This window comes from Phyllobates terribilis, unplaced genomic scaffold (genome assembly GCF_046119375.1).
Source record: "Phyllobates terribilis strain yellow unplaced genomic scaffold, ASM4611937v1 Scaffold_437__1_contigs__length_1545540, whole genome shotgun sequence".
Lineage (NCBI taxonomy): Eukaryota > Metazoa > Chordata > Amphibia > Anura > Dendrobatidae > Phyllobates > Phyllobates terribilis.
Window position 1 is genome coordinate 1,204,894 of NW_027363197.1, and position 20,600 is coordinate 1,225,493.

The window sequence follows — 20,600 nt, forward strand, 5'->3', positions numbered from 1 at the left end:
GCCACAGACTAATCAACCAAACTTTTTGGGTTGGGTTCTCTTTTATAGTCTGCAGGCATTAAATGAAAGAAGTCAGTGTTCCAGCAGAAGGAGACAACGTTTCAGAAAAGGCATTGTAGCAAACCAAAAAAGAAATTTTAAGCGCAGCAGAGTAACCAGCGCACATACCTGTTAGCTCAGGTGAGTTTAAAAGGCTGCTGTTGATAACAAGGGCATTTGCTAAATAGATGGTGTGTGTGCAACAATATACTGAAAGGTCAATTATATTGTGCAGCTTATCTCACCACCTGTAGTTATTTAGGTGAAAGCTCCAAAATGCTTGCCTAATATGTCTGTTTATCCAAAAGGAAGTAAAAAGGGAGAGCTAGAAAGATAGCATTGCATCACATTACATGGCAATGCAATGCACAGTTGCTGAAGTTGAACCAAAATGAGCTTGTAATCTGGCTTCTGCAACTTTGAACATGAAAAATCCAATGAGGAGAAGAAAAGCAAAGCCAAAGAGTCCATCCCAAAATCCGACAAACAAGCAAAATGAACAAAAAACATTGAATTCAATTCTTTCTGATTTTAGAAACTGCATTAAAGAAGGGGTGCACCGGTCCTGGAGATACTGCAATACCAGGTCAATGCGTGGAGTGGACAGAGCAAGCTCTTTTTCCATCTCCCTGTTCTAAAAATCCATTTAATATATGGTCCCCAGATAGGGGACGTATCAGATATTAAACTGATAAGAACAGATACTACACTTGATCTTAGCCAAAAGGCCGAGAAGCGATAACCAGAATTGGTTTCAAACTACGGAGCCACCCAAGGATCCTGAAAAGTCCATTTGTGGAGATGAGCTCCTGGACTCCCGTTAAGAAGACATGTTGTCAACCTCTAGATCCCTTACATGCCTGCACTTTTCGGCTTGCTGCTGCTGCAATCCACGCGTTTTAGATCTGCATAACTCCACCTCTTTAAACACAGCACCTTCACCCCCTGCTGTTCCCACCCGCCTCAACACCGTTGGAAGGGAGGAGAACCAATTAAGGCGGGGGGTGGGGTGGAAGGAGCAGCTGTCTACCCTTAGCAGGAGGGCTCCTGATTACATACCTCTCCTGCTGCTGCTGCTGCTGGCTGTCCAGCAGCAGACTGAAGGTGGCTGCTGCTGTGCACAGGTATATAAAGGCTCAGAGCCTATTATGACACGCGCAGCCAGCGTTCCATTGCCACATTCCATCTACTGCAGGCAGGATACCTGGCTGGCTGAATGTCGCTGAGAAGCTCACAGAGACCGCCATAAGCAACAGTTTAACAGAATGCCACAGACTAATCAACCAAACTTTTTGGGTTGGGTTCTCTTTTATAGTCTGCAGGCATTAAATGAAAGAAGTCAGTGTTCCAGCAGAAGGAGACAACGTTTCAGAAAAGGCATTGTAGCAAACCAAAAAAGAAATTTTAAGCGCAGCAGAGTAACCAGCGCACATACCTGTTAGCTCAGGTGAGTTTAAAAGGCTGCTGTTGATAACAAGGGCATTTGCTAAATAGATGGTGTGTGTGCAACAATATACTGAAAGGTCAATTATATTGTGCAGCTTATCTCACCACCTGTAGTTATTTAGGTGAAAGCTCCAAAATGCTTGCCTAATATGTCTGTTTATCCAAAAGGAAGTAAAAAGGGAGAGCTAGAAAGATAGCATTGCATCACATTACATGGCAATGCAATGCACAGTTGCTGAAGTTGAACCAAAATGAGCTTGTAATCTGGCTTCTGCAACTTTGAACATGAAAAATCCAATGAGGAGAAGAAAAGCAAAGCCAAAGAGTCCATCCCAAAATCCGACAAACAAGCAAAATGAACAAAAAACATTGAATTCAATTCTTTCTGATTTTAGAAACTGCATTAAAGAAGGGGTGCACCGGTCCTGGAGATACTGCAATACCAGGTCAATGCGTGGAGTGGACAGAGCAAGCTCTTTTTCCATCTCCCTGTTCTAAAAATCCATTTAATATATGGTCCCCAGATAGGGGACGTATCAGATATTAAACTGATAAGAACAGATACTACACTTGATCTTAGCCAAAAGGCCGAGAAGCGATAACCAGAATTGGTTTCAAACTACGGAGCCACCCAAGGATCCTGAAAAGTCCATTTGTGGAGATGAGCTCCTGGACTCCCGTTAAGAAGACATGTTGTCAACCTCTAGATCCCTTACATGCCTGCACTTTTCGGCTTGCTGCTGCTGCAATCCACGCGTTTTAGATCTGCATAACTCCACCTCTTTAAACACAGCACCTTCACCCCCTGCTGTTCCCACCCGCCTCAACACCGTTGGAAGGGAGGAGAACCAATTAAGGCGGGGGGTGGGGTGGAACGAGCAGCTGTCTACCCTTAGCAGGAGGGCTCCTGATTACATACCTCTCCTGCTGCTGCTGCTGCTGGCTGTCCAGCAGCAGACTGAAGGTGGCTGCTGCTGTGCACAGGTATATAAAGGCTCAGAGCCTATTATGACACGCGCAGCCAGCGTTCCATTGCCACATTCCATCTACTGCAGGCAGGATACCTGGCTGGCTGAATGTCGCTGAGAAGCTCACAGAGACCGCCATAAGCAACAGTTTAACAGAATGCCACAGACTAATCAACCAAACTTTTTGGGTTGGGTTCTCTTTTATAGTCTGCAGGCATTAAATGAAAGAAGTCAGTGTTCCAGCAGAAGGAGACAACGTTTCAGAAAAGGCATTGTAGCAAACCAAAAAAGAAATTTTAAGCGCAGCAGAGTAACCAGCGCACATACCTGTTAGCTCAGGTGAGTTTAAAAGGCTGCTGTTGATAACAAGGGCATTTGCTAAATAGATGGTGTGTGTGCAACAATATACTGAAAATTCAATTATATTGTGCAGCTTATCTCACCACCTGTAGTTATTTAGGTGAAAGCTCCAAAATGCTTGCCTAATATGTCTGTTTATCCAAAAGGAAGTAAAAAGGGAGAGCTAGAAAGATAGCATTGCATCACATTACATGGCAATGCAATGCACAGTTGCTGAAGTTGAACCAAAATGAGCTTGTAATCTGGCTTCTGCAACTTTGAACATGAAAAATCCAATGAGGAGAAGAAAAGCAAAGCCAAAGAGTCCATCCCCAAATCCGACAAACAAGCAAAATGAACAAAAAACATTGAATTCAATTCTTTCTGATTTTAGAAACTGCATTAAAGAAGGGGTGCACCGGTCCTGGAGATACTGCAATACCAGGTCAATGCGTGGAGTGGACAGAGCAAGCTCTTTTTCCATCTCCCTGTTCTAAAAATCCATTTAATATATGGTCCCCAGATAGGGGACGTATCAGATATTAAACTGATAAGAACAGATTTTTTTCTTTTTCATTTTGTTCTTATATTTCAGTTGTTATTTCTCTTCTAATATTTCTCTTGCCTTATAATCTGTTCATGCTACAAGGTTCCACAGATGAAAGTTCCATAGACTCTTGGCTCTTTTTTTCCCAATTCTCTTCAGATCTAACAGGTAATAAATATATATTTCACTTAGTGCTAATTTTATGCATTCACTTTCACTTATAAAATCTCTTTTAAAAAGCAATATGTTTCGGACTTTCCATCGTGCATTCTTTATTCCATTTATCATTATCCAAATGACTCTTTCTTTTTCTTTTGATTGACATGTAAAATTTCCATATAAAACTACTTCGTGATTTAAAAACTTAAGACCAGTAACAAACTTTAAGAGACTTCCAACTTCTTTCCAGACATTTTGGGCATAAAAACAGTTCCAAAAGGTGTGTAAAACTGTTTCCTCTCTAACACAGCCTGTTCTAGGGCATCTTGCAGTATTGCACAATCCCCTTCTGTGTTGAAAAAATCTAACAGGAACACATTCTTGCACTATTGCCCATGCCAAGTCTTTATATTCATTTGTTAGATAAGGTGCATAAGTCATTCTCCAAATTCTTCCACTTTTAGTGTATGTAAAGTTTGCCACTGCTGTCATCGTTTCTTTTCTCTTTGTCTCCAGAGCCAGTCTTCTTGAATTTGACAGCATCTCCACATCTACTTCAGGTAAGTTATAAAGTCTAATTGTTTTTTCTAGTAAGACATATTGTTTTGGCGGTGTAATTAGGACAGGAGAATTTGGGGGCAATGTTATCCACTTTCTTTTCCTAAAGATATCTCCAGCTGCATATCTTAAGTAGAAAGACCAATGAGTTCTTAGATTGGTCATTTTGAAGCAAAAACTAAAGAACTTTAGGTACAAAAATTTTTTGATATTTGGGATATTCTTTCCACCATATTTATGCTGCTTGTACATTGTCTCTCTTCGAACCTTCTCCATTTTTGATCCCCACAGAAAAAGAAAAATTTGTCTCTGGAGAAACTTTACTGTGTTCTCATTCGGGGGGTACACCATACTTAAAAACAACATTATCGGCAACAACAAAGACTTAATGATCAAGTTTTTACCTTCCATTGATAATTTTCTGAGTTTCCATAAACTTATCTTCTTTTGCATTTTCTCCTTCACCAACTGCCAACTTTCTTCTCCATCATTCTTTTTTGTAAACACAACACCTAAAATTTTGATCTTATCACTTCTTATTTTAAGTTGAGGAATCTGCGCATCTGACCAATCACCGAATCCAAGACATTCGCTCTTCTCCAAGTTCAGTTTGAAGGCAGATGCTAAACAGAAAAAATCAGTAGTTCTTACTGCTCTTCTCAGCGATTGTTCTGAGTCACACAGGATCGTGATGTCATCCATGTACCCCAGTGACTTAGTACTTAGTCCATTTCCACCTGGTATGGGTACACCTTTCACCATCTTATCTTTCCTCAACATTGCCAGTAGAGGCTCGATTGCGCAGATAAAGAGCAGAGGCGAAAGTGGGCATCCTTGTTTGACGCCCGACTTTAGAACAACTTCTGAAGATAAAAAACCATTAATTAAAATCCTGCTAAAACTTCCATCATATAAAAGTGCAATGTGCTTAATAAAAACATCCGGGAATTTCATTTTCTTTAACACAGAATACAGGTACTTATGAGAGACTCTGTCGTACGCTTTCTGGAAATCAAGGGACAGAAGAGCTAGCTTTTGCTTCCTCTCTTGCTGATACCAAATTGCGTCCCGTATAATATTCAAGTTTTCTGCAATTGTACGACCAGGCACACCACATACCTGATCAGGATGCACGACCTTCTCTATCACCTTCTTCATTCTGTTCACCATGATTTTTGCCATAATTTTATAATCTACGTTGAGTAACGTGATTGGTCTCCAGTTCTCTAGATTAGTCTTATCTCCTTTTTTAAAAAGCAGGGTGACCACACCACTTCTCCAAGATTCAGGCAATTTGTCACATAAAAAGACAGCTTTAAAAATCTCAAACAGGTCGTCTTTTAAAATCTCCCAAAAAGTAAGATAAAATTCAATTTGTAGTCCGTCAGTACCCGGTGTTTTTCCTCTAGAAAAGCTTTTGATTGCACTTAGCAGTTCTTCTTCACAGATATCTTCAATCAACAACTCTTGATCTTGCTTTTCAAGGTGATTCTGCAATGAATTAAGAGCATCAGGTAAAAAATCAGCGTCAATTTTCTTTTCGCTAAAAAGATTTTGATAAAAAGTTTGCGCTTTGTCCAACAGTCCATCTTTAGTTGTTTCACCATCAAGTTCTTTAATTAATTCTTTGCGTTCTAAAGATTTTTTGAAAAAGAACCTGGAACATGTTTCATTTTTTTCCATATGTTCTACCTTGGCGTTGAAAATTATTTCTTTGCCTTTCTGTTCAATTGCTTTTTTAATGTCTTCTTTGACTTGTAAAATAACATCCTCCATATCTATCCCTGCATTTCTGAGTTTGTAACCTGTTTGCAGTTTTGTATTCAGGTCTTTAAACCATTTCTGATTCTGTCTGGCCTTCCTTTTGCCAGCTAAGAGAAAAAAATGTCTAATTTGAGACTTCACATACTCCCACCATTCTAGAATTCTTTTGTAATAATGTTTTTTCCCCTGTAGTTTTTTATAAAATTTCAAAAATTCCTCTTTTATACTTTCATCTTCCAGCAGCAGAGTGTTCAACTTCCAGACACCTCGCCCTTTCTCTAGACTGGGCAATTCCAAGTGAGTAATTAACGTTTTGTGGTCAGAAAAGATGTTACCTGTTAGATCCACTTTATTCACTTTAAAACTCTGTGATGTCAGAACAAAGTCAATTCTTGATTTTAGAAGATTGTTCTCCCAAGTGTATCCTGGTTCAGAGGTATTCTTTACTCTCCAGACATCATTCAGGCAAGTATCGTCGATTAGATTTTTTAACTGCATCTCAGTTTTGTCTTTCCTTCTAGTACCTGATGTCCTATTTTCATCAGACCGGATACAATTGAAGTCACCGCCAACCACAGTTGGTGTAGGACCAGGTATAAAGAGTTTGATGATATCTAATAAACTGGATCTTTCCTCTTTAATCGGAGATGCATAAACATTAATCAGCTTGAACTCGGATCCACAGTAACTCACATTAACAACTAGTGCACGTCCAGGTTCAACTTCAGTGAACGAGGTAACCTTAAAGTCTTTGTTTTTAAACAGGACGCCAACACCAGTAGCACGCAATCCATTTTCACCGGACCAGATGGAAGGTCCGTTCGCCCAATCTTCCCTTAGTTTGTTATAGTTAGGGTCATGGTCAATGCCGCATTCTTGAAGTAAAAAAATATCAGCATCTAAAGTCATCAGGTAAGAAAATAAAGCAGCTCTCTTGACAGAGCCCTTTAAACTCCTCACATTTAGTGAGGCAATTTTGAGTGTAGCCATAAATCATTTAAACAGAGCTTGAGTCCGTATCTGACATGAATCCGACCGGGGTAGAGGGACCCGCAGAAACGTCCGTGTCTGAGAATTCCTCGATGTTCACCGGATCAGATGGGTTTACAGGTTTAGGAACTGAGATGATCGGTTTAGGTGAGTAATTAGGGAGGACTATTTTCAAACGCCCAGCAGGTCTTTTGCTGGCGCTCTCTCCCTTAAACAAACTCGACTTCTCCTTTTTCCTTTTCCTCAAAACCTCCACGTCAATGTTAATCTCCTCCTCCTCCTCCTCACCACCAGCCTCCTTAGAAGACTCCTCTCCCATCTCCACTTCAGACTCAGCTGGATTCTCCTCCACCACATGACCATCTGGACTCTCCGACCAATCCTTGAGAACAATGCTATCCCCAGGCGGGTCCCCAGCAGTGTCCTTGGGCGGATCCCCAGAAGGGTTCCCGGGAGGGTCCTTGGATTTGTCTGTTTGTTCTTCAGGACTGGACCGCTTCGGAGGGGCTCCCCCCCGAGCTGCATCTGCATAGCTGAAGGTCTTTTTTCTCAACGGACAATCCCGAAAAGAGTGCCCAGGGATACGGCAGATATTACAGATCATCTGATTTGGGCAGTTCAGAGTGACATGTCCTTTTTGATAGCACTTCTTGCAAAGAGCGTTCTCCTCCTTGCAGCTCTCAAAGGAATGCCCAAAGTCCATACATTTTCTGCAGAAGATAGGCATCCCTGGATAGAAGAGTCTTCCTCTCTCTCTGCCAATCAGGAAGCTCTGAGGCGGATGAATGAGTCCACCAATTCCCAAACCTTCTCTCAGCTTCACAATGAACTTGTATTTTCCGGTCCACAACCTCTCAGAGTTCATGATTTTGTGAGAAAAGTAGACCTCAGAGCAATAGTTATGCAGAAACGCAGCCACATCCTTTTCAGAGACATGCGGATTGCTCATATGAACCACCACAGACTTCTCTTCTGCCAGGCAGAGGGTCACAAAACACAGTCCTTTAAGATCTTCCTCCTGAAGTCTCAGCTTGATCTGATGGTAAAAATTCTGAGATGCCACTTCAGAGGTCAGGGTAAGCACAAAGCGTCCAGGAGCATCTTGAAGTGCCAGAATGTTCTCCCTTTTCACCTGCAGGATCTCAAGCAGGACCTTCCTCACGAAGAAAGACAGGGAGAACTTGTCACGGGCTCGCTCTTCAACTTCAATCTTGAAAGAGTTCTTGATCTTCAAGTCGCCAGCTCCAGCAGAACGGAGAGTAGCCGATGTCGCCATCGCCATATTCAGATAAGTCGATCGCCTTCTTGGTTCTCTTCAGCACGCACACCCCCTATAGCAGCAGGAGGCTTAAGACAGTAGAACTGCCGATGCCTCAAGGCCGAGGATGCGATAGGCTTTGGAGTCTTCCAGCAACAACACTTGGTCGTAGCCAAAAGGCCGAGAAGCGATAACCAGAATTGGTTTCAAACTACGGAGCCACCCAAGGATCCTGAAAAGTCCATTTGTGGAGATGAGCTCCTGGACTCCCGTTAAGAAGACATGTTGTCAACCTCTAGATCCCTTACATGCCTGCACTTTTCGGCTTGCTGCTGCTGCAATCCACGCGTTTTAGATCTGCATAACTCCACCTCTTTAAACACAGCACCTTCACCCCCTGCTGTTCCCACCCGCCTCAACACCGTTGGAAGGGAGGAGAACCAATTAAGGCGGGGGGTGGGGTGGAACGAGCAGCTGTCTACCCTTAGCAGGAGGGCTCCTGATTACATACCTCTCCTGCTGCTGCTGCTGCTGGCTGTCCAGCAGCAGACTGAAGGTGGCTGCTGCTGTGCACAGGTATATAAAGGCTCAGAGCCTATTATGACACGCGCAGCCAGCGTTCCATTGCCACATTCCATCTACTGCAGGCAGGATACCTGGCTGGCTGAATGTCGCTGAGAAGCTCACAGAGACCGCCATAAGCAACAGTTTAACAGAATGCCACAGACTAATCAACCAAACTTTTTGGGTTGGGTTCTCTTTTATAGTCTGCAGGCATTAAATGAAAGAAGTCAGTGTTCCAGCAGAAGGAGACAACGTTTCAGAAAAGGCATTGTAGCAAACCAAAAAAGAAATTTTAAGCGCAGCAGAGTAACCAGCGCACATACCTGTTAGCTCAGGTGAGTTTAAAAGGCTGCTGTTGATAACAAGGGCATTTGCTAAATAGATGGTGTGTGTGCAACAATATACTGAAAGGTCAATTATATTGTGCAGCTTATCTCACCACCTGTAGTTATTTAGGTGAAAGCTCCAAAATGCTTGCCTAATATGTCTGTTTATCCAAAAGGAAGTAAAAAGGGAGAGCTAGAAAGATAGCATTGCATCACATTACATGGCAATGCAATGCACAGTTGCTGAAGTTGAACCAAAATGAGCTTGTAATCTGGCTTCTGCAACTTTGAACATGAAAAATCCAATGAGGAGAAGAAAAGCAAAGCCAAAGAGTCCATCCCAAAATCCGACAAACAAGCAAAATGAACAAAAAACATTGAATTCAATTCTTTCTGATTTTAGAAACTGCATTAAAGAAGGGGTGCACCGGTCCTGGAGATACTGCAATACCAGGTCAATGCGTGGAGTGGACAGAGCAAGCTCTTTTTCCATCTCCCTGTTCTAAAAATCCATTTAATATATGGTCCCCAGATAGGGGACGTATCAGATATTAAACTGATAAGAACAGATACTACACTTGATCTTAGCCAAAAGGCCGAGAAGCGATAACCAGAATTGGTTTCAAACTACGGAGCCACCCAAGGATCCTGAAAAGTCCATTTGTGGAGATGAGCTCCTGGACTCCCGTTAAGAAGACATGTTGTCAACCTCTAGATCCCTTACATGCCTGCACTTTTCGGCTTGCTGCTGCTGCAATCCACGCGTTTTAGATCTGCATAACTCCACCTCTTTAAACACAGCACCTTCACCCCCTGCTGTTCCCACCCGCCTCAACACCGTTGGAAGGGAGGAGAACCAATTAAGGCGGGGGGTGGGGTGGAACGAGCAGCTGTCTACCCTTAGCAGGAGGGCTCCTGATTACATACCTCTCCTGCTGCTGCTGCTGCTGGCTGTCCAGCAGCAGACTGAAGGTGGCTGCTGCTGTGCACAGGTATATAAAGGCTCAGAGCCTATTATGACACGCGCAGCCAGCGTTCCATTGCCACATTCCATCTACTGCAGGCAGGATACCTGGCTGGCTGAATGTCGCTGAGAAGCTCACAGAGACCGCCATAAGCAACAGTTTAACAGAATGCCACAGACTAATCAACCAAACTTTTTGGGTTGGGTTCTCTTTTATAGTCTGCAGGCATTAAATGAAAGAAGTCAGTGTTCCAGCAGAAGGAGACAACGTTTCAGAAAAGGCATTGTAGCAAACCAAAAAAGAAATTTTAAGCGCAGCAGAGTAACCAGCGCACATACCTGTTAGCTCAGGTGAGTTTAAAAGGCTGCTGTTGATAACAAGGGCATTTGCTAAATAGATGGTGTGTGTGCAACAATATACTGAAAGGTCAATTATATTGTGCAGCTTATCTCACCACCTGTAGTTATTTAGGTGAAAGCTCCAAAATGCTTGCCTAATATGTCTGTTTATCCAAAAGGAAGTAAAAAGGGAGAGCTAGAAAGATAGCATTGCATCACATTACATGGCAATGCAATGCACAGTTGCTGAAGTTGAACCAAAATGAGCTTGTAATCTGGCTTCTGCAACTTTGAACATGAAAAATCCAATGAGGAGAAGAAAAGCAAAGCCAAAGAGTCCATCCCCAAATCCGACAAACAAGCAAAATGAACAAAAAACATTGAATTCAATTCTTTCTGATTTTAGAAACTGCATTAAAGAAGGGGTGCACCGGTCCTGGAGATACTGCAATACCAGGTCAATGCGTGGAGTGGACAGAGCAAGCTCTTTTTCCATCTCCCTGTTCTAAAAATCCATTTAATATATGGTCCCCAGATAGGGGACGTATCAGATATTAAACTGATAAGAACAGATACTACACTTGATCTTAGCCAAAAGGCCGAGAAGCGATAACCAGAATTGGTTTCAAACTACGGAGCCACCCAAGGATCCTGAAAAGTCCATTTGTGGAGATGAGCTCCTGGACTCCCGTTAAGAAGACATGTTGTCAACCTCTAGATCCCTTACATGCCTGCACTTTTCGGCTTGCTGCTGCTGCAATCCACGCGTTTTAGATCTGCATAACTCTACCTCTTTAAACACAGCACCTTCACCCCCTGCTGTTCCCACCCGCCTCAACACCGTTGGAAGGGAGGAGAACCAATTAAGGCGGGGGGTGGGGTGGAACGAGCAGCTGTCTACCCTTAGCAGGAGGGCTCCTGATTACATACCTCTCCTGCTGCTGCTGCTGCTGGCTGTCCAGCAGCAGACTGAAGGTGGCTGCTGCTGTGCACAGGTATATAAAGGCTCAGAGCCTATTATGACACGCGCAGCCAGCGTTCCATTGCCACATTCCATCTACTGCAGGCAGGATACCTGGCTGGCTGAATGTCGCTGAGAAGCTCACAGAGACTGCCATAAGCAACAGTTTAACAGAATGCCACAGACTAATCAACCAAACTTTTTGGGTTGGGTTCTCTTTTATAGTCTGCAGGCATTAAATGAAAGAAGTCAGTGTTCCAGCAGAAGGAGACAACGTTTCAGAAAAGGCATTGTAGCAAACCAAAAAAGAAATTTTAAGCGCAGCAGAGTAACCAGCGCACATACCTGTTAGCTCAGGTGAGTTTAAAAGGCTGCTGTTGATAACAAGGGCATTTGCTAAATAGATGGTGTGTGTGCAACAATATACTGAAAGGTCAATTATATTGTGCAGCTTATCTCACCACCTGTAGTTATTTAGGTGAAAGCTCCAAAATGCTTGCCTAATATGTCTGTTTATCCAAAAGGAAGTAAAAAGGGAGAGCTAGAAAGATAGCATTGCATCACATTACATGGCAATGCAATGCACAGTTGCTGAAGTTGAACCAAAATGAGCTTGTAATCTGGCTTCTGCAACTTTGAACATGAAAAATCCAATGAGGAGAAGAAAAGCAAAGCCAAAGAGTCCATCCCCAAATCCGACAAACAAGCAAAATGAACAAAAAACATTGAATTCAATTCTTTCTGATTTTAGAAACTGCATTATAGAAGGGGTGCACCGGTCCTGGAGATACTGCAATACCAGGTCAATGCGTGGAGTGGACAGAGCAAGCTCTTTTTCCATCTCCCTGTTCTAAAAATCCATTTAATATATGGTCCCCAGATAGGGGACGTATCAGATATTAAACTGATAAGAACAGATACTACACTTGATCTTAGCCAAAAGGCCGAGAAGCGATAACCAGAATTGGTTTCAAACTACGGAGCCACCCAAGGATCCTGAAAAGTCCATTTGTGGAGATGAGCTCCTGGACTCCCGTTAAGAAGACATGTTGTCAACCTCTAGATCCCTTACATGCCTGCACTTTTCGGCTTGCTGCTGCTGCAATCCACGCGTTTTAGATCTGCATAACTCCACCTCTTTAAACACAGCACCTTCACCCCCTGCTGTTCCCACCCGCCTCAACACCGTTGGAAGGGAGGAGAACCAATTAAGGCGGGGGGTGGGGTGGAACGAGCAGCTGTCTACCCTTAGCAGGAGGGCTCCTGATTACATACCTCTCCTGCTGCTGCTGCTGCTGGCTGTCCAGCAGCAGACTGAAGGTGGCTGCTGCTGTGCACAGGTATATAAAGGCTCAGAGCCTATTATGACACGCGCAGCCAGCGTTCCATTGCCACATTCCATCTACTGCAGGCAGGATACCTGGCTGGCTGAATGTCGCTGAGAAGCTCACAGAGACCGCCATAAGCAACAGTTTAACAGAATGCCACAGACTAATCAACCAAACTTTTTGGGTTGGGTTCTCTTTTATAGTCTGCAGGCATTAAATGAAAGAAGTCAGTGTTCCAGCAGAAGGAGACAACGTTTCAGAAAAGGCATTGTAGCAAACCAAAAACGAAATTTTAAGCGCAGCAGAGTAACCAGCGCACATACCTGTTAGCTCAGGTGAGTTTAAAAGGCTGCTGTTGATAACAAGGGCATTTGCTAAATAGATGGTGTGTGTGCAACAATATACTGAAAGGTCAATTATATTGTGCAGCTTATCTCACCACCTGTAGTTATTTAGGTGAAAGCTCCAAAATGCTTGCCTAATATGTCTGTTTATCCAAAAGGAAGTAAAAAGGGAGAGCTAGAAAGATAGCATTGCATCACATTACATGGCAATGCAATGCACAGTTGCTGAAGTTGAACCAAAATGAGCTTGTAATCTGGCTTCTGCAACTTTGAACATGAAAAATCCAATGAGGAGAAGAAAAGCAAAGCCAAAGAGTCCATCCCCAAATCCGACAAACAAGCAAAATGAACAAAAAACATTGAATTCAATTCTTTCTGATTTTAGAAACTGCATTAAAGAAGGGGTGCACCGGTCCTGGAGATACTGCAATAGTAGGTCAATGCGTGGAGTGGACAGAGCAAGCTCTTTTTCCATCTCCCTGTTCTAAAAATCCATTTAATATATGGTCCCCAGATAGGGGACGTATCAGATATTAAACTGATAAGAACAGATACTACACTTGATCTTAGCCAAAAGGCCGAGAAGCGATAACCAGAATTGGTTTCAAACTACGGAGCCACCCAAGGATCCTGAAAAGTCCATTTGTGGAGATGAGCTCCTGGACTCCCGTTAAGAAGACATGTTGTCAACCTCTAGATCCCTTACATGCCTGCACTTTTCGGCTTGCTGCTGCTGCAATCCACGCGTTTTAGATCTGCATAACTCCACCTCTTTAAACACAGCACCTTCACCCCCTGCTGTTCCCACCCGCCTCAACACCGTTGGAAGGGAGGAGAACCAATTAAGGCGGGGGGTGGGGTGGAACGAGCAGCTGTCTACCCTTAGCAGGAGGGCTCCTGATTACATACCTCTCCTGCTGCTGCTGCTGGCTGTCCAGCAGCAGACTGAAGGTGGCTGCTGCTGTGCACAGGTATATAAAGGCTCAGAGCCTATTATGACACGCGCAGCCAGCGTTCCATTGCCACATTCCATCTACTGCAGGCAGGATACCTGGCTGGCTGAATGTCGCTGAGAAGCTCACAGAGACCGCCATAAGCAACAGTTTAACAGAATGCCACAGACTAATCAACCAAACTTTTTGGGTTGGGTTCTCTTTTATAGTCTGCAGGCATTAAATGAAAGAAGTCAGTGTTCTAGCAGAAGGAGACAACGTTTCAGAAAAGGCATTGTAGCAAACCAAAAAAGAAATTTTAAGCGCAGCAGAGTAACCAGCGCACATACCTGTTAGCTCAGGTGAGTTTAAAAGGCTGCTGTTGATAACAAGGGCATTTGCTAAATAGATGGTGTGTGTGCAACAATATACTGAAAGGTCAATTATATTGTGCAGCTTATCTCACCACCTGTAGTTATTTAGGTGAAAGCTCCAAAATGCTTGCCTAATATGTCTGTTTATCCAAAAGGAAGTAAAAAGGGAGAGCTAGAAAGATAGCATTGCATCACATTACATGGCAATGCAATGCACAGTTGCTGAAGTTGAACCAAAATGAGCTTGTAATCTGGCTTCTGCAACTTTGAACATGAAAAATCCAATGAGGAGAAGAAAAGCAAAGCCAAAGAGTCCATCCCCAAATCCGACAAACAAGCAAAATGAACAAAAAACATTGAATTCAATTCTTTCTGATTTTAGAAACTGCATTAAAGAAGGGGTGCACCGGTCCTGGAGATACTGCAATACCAGGTCAATGCGTGGAGTGGACAGAGCAAGCTCTTTTTCCATCTCCCTGTTCTAAAAATCCATTTAATATATGGTCCCCAGATAGGGGACGTATCAGATATTAAACTGATAAGAACAGATACTACACTTGATCTTAGCCAAAAGGCCGAGAAGCGATAACCAGAATTGGTTTCAAACTACGGAGCCACCCAAGGATCCTGAAAAGTCCATTTGTGGAGATGAGCTCCTGGACTCCCGTTAAGAAGACATGTTGTCAACCTCTAGATCCCTTACATGCCTGCACTTTTCGGCTTGCTGCTGCTGCAATCCACGCGTTTTAGATCTGCATAACTCCACCTCTTTAAACACAGCACCTTCACCCCCTGCTGTTCCCACCCGCCTCAACACCGTTGGAAGGGAGGAGAACCAATTAAGGCGGGGGGTGGGGTGGAACGAGCAGCTGTCTACCCTTAGCAGGAGGGCTCCTGATTACATACCTCTCCTGCTGCTGCTGCTGCTGGCTGTCCAGCAGCAGACTGAAGGTGGCTGCTGCTGTGCACAGGTATATAAAGGCTCAGAGCCTATTATGACACGCGCAGCCAGCGTTCCATTGCCACATTCCATCTACTGCAGGCAGGATACCTGGCTGGCTGAATGTCGCTGAGAAGCTCACAGAGACCGCCATAAGCAACAGTTTAACAGAATGCCACAGACTAATCAACCAAACTTTTTGGGTTGGGTTCTCTTTTATAGTCTGCAGGCATTAAATGAAAGAAGTCAGTGTTCCAGCAGAAGGAGACAACGTTTCAGAAAAGGCATTGTAGCAAACCAAAAAAGAAATTTTAAGCGCAGCAGAGTAACCAGCGCACATACCTGTTAGCTCAGGTGAGTTTAAAAGGCTGCTGTTGATAGCAAGGGCATTTGCTAAATAGATGGTGTGTGTGCAACAATATACTGAAAGGTCAATTATATTGTGCAGCTTATCTCACCACCTGTAGTTATTTAGGTGAAAGCTCCAAAATGCTTGCCTAATATGTCTGTTTATCCAAAAGGAAGTAAAAAGGGAGAGCTAAAAAGATAGCATTGCATCACATTACATGGCAATGCAATGCACAGTTGCTGAAGTTGAACCAAAATGAGCTTGTAATCTGGCTTCTGCAACTTTGAACATGAAAAATCCAATGAGGAGAAGAAAAGCAAAGCCAAAGAGTCCATCCCCAAATCCGACAAACAAGCAAAATGAACAAAAAACATTGAATTCAATTCTTTCTGATTTTAGAAACTGCATTAAAGAAGGAGTGCACCGGTCCTGGAGATACTGCAATACCAGGTCAATGCGTGGAGTGGACAGAGCAAGCTCTTTTTCCATCTCCCTGTTCTAAAAATCCATTTAATATATGGTCCCCAGATAGGGGACGTATCAGATATTAAACTGATAAGAACAGATTTTTTGATTGAAGCTGCATCCAAGGCACTGAAAAATGTGACCGAAGTCACACCAAAACAGCGCACGAGGTGAGGATTCATGTGGACCCTTCCCGGAGGAGAGGGTTCCCAATAAATCATCCCCATCCCTCCGAGCCAGAAGGCCACAGCGAGGGTCAGGGATCTCCGATGCTCTCCCTAGCCGAAGCCGGAGAAGAGCCGTTTTCGTGCTCCCAGCTTCCATCTAGGCTGCCACCCTAGTGGAGCTGGAGCCTGTGTTGGTTTCTCAGCCCAAAGCTGACCGGACCTCCGACCGGGTTTATAAAAATTCCCCTTCCTAGCCCGGAGGCCAGGAATAGGGGGGGTTGCTCAGAAAGTATGATTGGCAAAGGTGCGGCGTGCTACGAAGCCAAGTCTTTCTGGGGTTCCCAGTCCCAGTAAGCTTGGACTCCCACCAGGGCGCCTACTCCTGGGGCACATTGCTCCAAAGCCCTCACACTTACCCAGCCTAGTGACTTCGATCCTGGAGGGCCATGTTTTCCATCAGATAACTCTATGAGCCACCTGGCGTACTAACAAGTGCACCAAACCAGTGTGTAATATGCATCAATTTACTAGGGCAGCCCAAGGACAAAACTGCCTTTTCAAAAGATACTACACTTGATCTTAGCCAAAAGGCCGAGAAGCGATAACCAGAATTGGTTTCAAACTACGGAGCCACCCAAGGATCCTGAAAAGTCCATTTGTGGAGATGAGCTCCTGGACTCCCGTTAAGAAGACATGTTGTCAACCTCTAGATCCCTTACATGCCTGCACTTTTCGGCTTGCTGCTGCTGCAATCCACACGTTTTAGATCTGCATAACTCCACCTCTTTAAACACAGCACCTTCACCCCCTGCTGTTCCCACCCGCCTCAACACCGTTGGAAGGGAGGAGAACCAATTAAGGCGGGGGGTGGGGTGGAACGAGCAACTGTCTACCCTTAGCAGGAGGGCTCCTGATTACATACCTCTCCTGCTGCTGCTGCTGCTGGCTGTCCAGCAGCAGACTGAAGGTGGCTGCTGCTGTGCACAGGTATATAAAGGCTCAGAGCCTATTATGACACGCGCAGCCAGCGTTCCATTGCCACATTCCATCTACTGCAGGCAGGATACCTGGCTGGCTGAATGTCGCTGAGAAGCTCACAGAGACCGCCATAAGCAACAGTTTAACAGAATGCCACAGACTAATCAACCAAACTTTTTGGGTTGGGTTCTCTTTTATAGTCTGCAGGCATTAAATGAAAGAAGTCAGTGTTCCAGCAGAAGGAGACAACGTTTCAGAAAAGGCATTGTAGCAAACCAAAAAAGAAATTTTAAGCGCAGCAGAGTAACCAGCGCACATACCTGTTAGCTCAGGTGAGTTTAAAAGGCTGCTGTTGATAACAAGGGCATTTGCTAAATAGATGGTGTGTGTGCAACAATATACTGAAAGGTCAATTATATTGTGCAGCTTATCTCACCACCTGTAGTTATTTAGGTGAAAGCTCCAAAATGCTTGCCTAATATGTCTGTTTATCCAAAAGGAAGTAAAAAGGGAGAGCTAGAAAGATAGCATTGCATCACATTACATGGCAATGCAATGCACAGTTGCTGAAGTTGAACCAAAATGAGCTTGTAATCTGGCTTCTGCAACTTTGAACATGAAAAATCCAATGAGGAGAAGAAAAGCAAAGCCAAAGAGTCCATCCCAAAATCCGACAAACAAGCAAAATGAACAAAAAACATTGAATTCAATTCTTTCTGATTTTAGAAACTGCATTAAAGAAGGGGTGCACCGGTCCTGGAGATACTGCAATAGCAGGTCAATGCGTGGAGTGGACAGAGCAAGCTCTTTTTCCATCTCCCTGTTCTAAAAATCCATTTAATATATGGTCCCCAGATAGGGGACGTATCAGATATTAAACTGATAAGAACAGATTTTTTTTTTTTTATCGAAAGCCCGAATTCGTGTACAAAACCCGAGTGCGCTTAAAAAAGTGACAAGTGCCACAAAAACAAGTGCACTAGGATGCTGGTCTTCTTGAAACCCTCTCCAAAAGGAGAAGGGTCCCCCAAACCATTCCCCGTCCCTCCGAGCCAGAAGGCCACAGCGAGGCACAGGGACAAATAGCCACCTCCAGCCGGAGCCAGAGGCGACCCAATCTTACCCTCAATACCTGCCCGAGTTCTCACCCGAGCAAGGCACTGGGAGCCAAAGACTGTGCTCCCCTCCCGGAAGAGGGGAGCCAACAACGCTCTCCTCCCGAAAGAGGAGAGCCAGGGGGGTTCAGGGGGGAGCGGAACCTGATGGCCACACACTCCCCCCCTAGACCTGCCAAGAGAGGAACCCGTAAGGGAACCGCATCCCGACAAAATCCTAGTAAGGACGTGGACACACGTGAAAAAGTGGACACACAGTGACAAAAAAAAATTAAATAAATAGTGAAGGTTTCACAGTATAATACTGCCCGGACCTTCGACCGGGAATTGAAAAATTCCCCATCGTAAGGCCAGAAGGCCCGGAATAAGGGTGTGTGAAGAAAGAAATATTGAAGTGCTAGTGCAAATGTGCCATAAACTCAAGTGGGGTTCCCAATCCCAGTGAGTTAAGGCACCCCAGGGTCACCACTCCTGGGGCACTTCACACTTCGGGCTTTCGATCTTCCCCGGCCCAATGGCGTCGATCCTGGGGGGCCATGCTTTCCACCAGATGACTATATTAGCCACCTGGCGTACTAACAAGCGCCTAAACCCCAGTGTGCATAATGTATCAATCTACTAGGGCGGCCAACATCCAAAACCGCCTTTTCGAAAGATACTACACTTGATCTTAGCCAAAAGGCCGAGAAGCGACAACCAGAATTGGTTTCAAACTACGGAGCCACCCAAGGATCCTGAAAAGTCCATTTGTGGAGATGAGCTCCTGGACTCCCGTTAAGAAGACATGTTGTCAACCTCTAGATCCCTTACATGCCTGCACTTTTCGGCTTGCTGCTGCTGCAATCCACGCGTTTTAGATCTGCATAACTCCACCTCTTTAAACACAGCACCTTCACCCCCTGCTGTTCCCACCCGCCTCAACACCGTTGGAAGGGAGGAGAACCAATTAAGGCGGGGGGTGGGGTGGAACGAGCAGCTGTCTACCCTTAGCAGGAGGGCTCCTGATTACATACCTCTCCTGCTGCTGCTGCTGCTGGCTGTCCAGCAGCAGACTGAAGGTGGCTGCTGCTGTGCACAGGTATATAAAGGCTCAGAGCCTATTATGACACGCGCAGCCAGCGTTCCATTGCCACATTCCATCTACTGCAGGCAGGATACCTGGCTGGCTGAATGTCGCTGAGAAGCTCACAGAGACCGCCATAAGCAACAGTTTAACAGAATGCCACAGACTAATCAACCAAACTTTTTGGGTTGGGTTCTCTTTTATAGTCTGCAGGCATTAAATGAAAGAAGTCAGTGTTCCAGCAGAAGGAGACAACGTTTCAGAAAAGGCATTGTAGCAAACCAAAAAAGAAATTTTAAGCGCAGCAGAGTAACCAGCGCACATACCTGTTAGCTCAGGTGAGTTTAAAAGGCTGCTGTTGATAACAAGGGCATGTGCTAAATAGATGGTGTGTGTGCAACAATATACTGAAAGGTCAATTATATTGTGCAGCTTATCTCACCACCTGTAGTTATTTAGGTGAAAGCTCCAAAATGCTTGCCTAATATGTCTGTTTATCCAAAAGGAAGTAAAAAGGGAGAGCTAGAAAGATAGCATTGCATCACATTACATGGCAATGCAATGCACAGTTGCTGAAGTTGAACCAAAATGAGCTTGTAATCTGGCTTCTGCAACTTTGAACATGAAAAATCCAATGAGGAGAAGAAAAGCAAAGCCAAAGAGTCCATCCCAAAATCCGACAAACAAGCAAAATGAACAAAAAACATTGAATTCAATTCTTTCTGATTTTAGAAACTGCATTAAAGAAGGGGTGCACCGGTCCTGGAGATACTGCAATACCAGGTCAATGCGTGGAGTGGACAGAGCAAGCTCTTTTTCCATCTCCCTGTTCTAAAAATCCATTTAATATATGGTCCCCAGATAGGGGACGTATCAGATATTAAACTGATAAGAACAGATTTTTTTTTGATTGAAGCTGCATCCAAGGCACTGAAAAATGTGACCGAAGTCACACCAAAACAGCGCACGAGGCGAGGATTCATGTGGACCCTTCCCGGAGGAGAGGGTCCCCAATAAACCATCCCCATCCCTCCGAGCCAGAAGGCCACAGCGAGGGTCAGGGATCTCCGATGCTCTCCCTAGCCGAAGCCGGAGAAGAGCCGTTTTCGTGCTCCCAGCTTCCATCTAGGCTGCCACCCTAGTGGAGCTGGAGCCTGTGTTGGTTTCTCAGCCCAAAGCTGACCGGACCTCCGACCGGGTTTATAAAAATTCCCCTTCCTAGCCCGGAGGCCAGGAATAGGGGGGGTTGCTCAGAAAGTATGATTGGCAAAGGTGCGGCGTGCTACGAAGCCAAGTCTTTCTGGGGTTCCCAGTCCCAGTAAG

The 20,600-nt window shown here is 44.4% G+C and overlaps 11 non-coding genes and 1 pseudogene across 11 annotated transcripts; all 12 read right to left on the reverse strand.

Moving 5' to 3' along the window:
• Window positions 1-588: 588 nt before the first annotated feature.
• On the reverse strand, window positions 589-779 carry LOC141228006 (U2 spliceosomal RNA). Its single transcript, XR_012294934.1, has one exon. It is a non-coding gene; the product is annotated as a U2 spliceosomal RNA (small nuclear RNA).
• Window positions 780-1,894: 1,115 nt separating this feature from the next.
• LOC141228007 (U2 spliceosomal RNA) lies at window positions 1,895-2,085 on the reverse strand. Its single transcript, XR_012294935.1, has one exon. It is a non-coding gene; the product is annotated as a U2 spliceosomal RNA (small nuclear RNA).
• A 1,115-nt stretch (window positions 2,086-3,200) lies between these two features.
• LOC141228423 (U2 spliceosomal RNA) lies at window positions 3,201-3,382 on the reverse strand. The gene has a single exon (XR_012295304.1). It is a non-coding gene; the product is annotated as a U2 spliceosomal RNA (small nuclear RNA).
• Window positions 3,383-9,375: 5,993 nt separating this feature from the next.
• Window positions 9,376-9,566, reverse strand: LOC141228008 (U2 spliceosomal RNA). Its single transcript, XR_012294936.1, has one exon. It is a non-coding gene; the product is annotated as a U2 spliceosomal RNA (small nuclear RNA).
• Window positions 9,567-10,681: 1,115 nt separating this feature from the next.
• On the reverse strand, window positions 10,682-10,872 carry LOC141228009 (U2 spliceosomal RNA). Its single transcript, XR_012294937.1, has one exon. It is a non-coding gene; the product is annotated as a U2 spliceosomal RNA (small nuclear RNA).
• A 1,115-nt stretch (window positions 10,873-11,987) lies between these two features.
• LOC141228011 (U2 spliceosomal RNA) lies at window positions 11,988-12,178 on the reverse strand. Its single transcript, XR_012294939.1, has one exon. It is a non-coding gene; the product is annotated as a U2 spliceosomal RNA (small nuclear RNA).
• Window positions 12,179-13,293: 1,115 nt separating this feature from the next.
• Window positions 13,294-13,484, reverse strand: LOC141228333 (U2 spliceosomal RNA). Its single transcript, XR_012295248.1, has one exon. It is a non-coding gene; the product is annotated as a U2 spliceosomal RNA (small nuclear RNA).
• A 1,112-nt stretch (window positions 13,485-14,596) lies between these two features.
• Window positions 14,597-14,787, reverse strand: LOC141228012 (U2 spliceosomal RNA). The gene has a single exon (XR_012294940.1). It is a non-coding gene; the product is annotated as a U2 spliceosomal RNA (small nuclear RNA).
• A 1,115-nt stretch (window positions 14,788-15,902) lies between these two features.
• LOC141228338 (U2 spliceosomal RNA) lies at window positions 15,903-16,084 on the reverse strand. The gene has a single exon (XR_012295253.1). It is a non-coding gene; the product is annotated as a U2 spliceosomal RNA (small nuclear RNA).
• Window positions 16,085-16,608: 524 nt separating this feature from the next.
• LOC141228484 (U2 spliceosomal RNA) lies at window positions 16,609-16,724 on the reverse strand (annotated as a pseudogene).
• A 1,115-nt stretch (window positions 16,725-17,839) lies between these two features.
• On the reverse strand, window positions 17,840-18,024 carry LOC141228459 (U2 spliceosomal RNA). Its single transcript, XR_012295329.1, has one exon. It is a non-coding gene; the product is annotated as a U2 spliceosomal RNA (small nuclear RNA).
• Window positions 18,025-20,023: 1,999 nt separating this feature from the next.
• Window positions 20,024-20,208, reverse strand: LOC141228342 (U2 spliceosomal RNA). The gene has a single exon (XR_012295257.1). It is a non-coding gene; the product is annotated as a U2 spliceosomal RNA (small nuclear RNA).
• Between the last annotated feature and the right edge of the window lie 392 nt (window positions 20,209-20,600).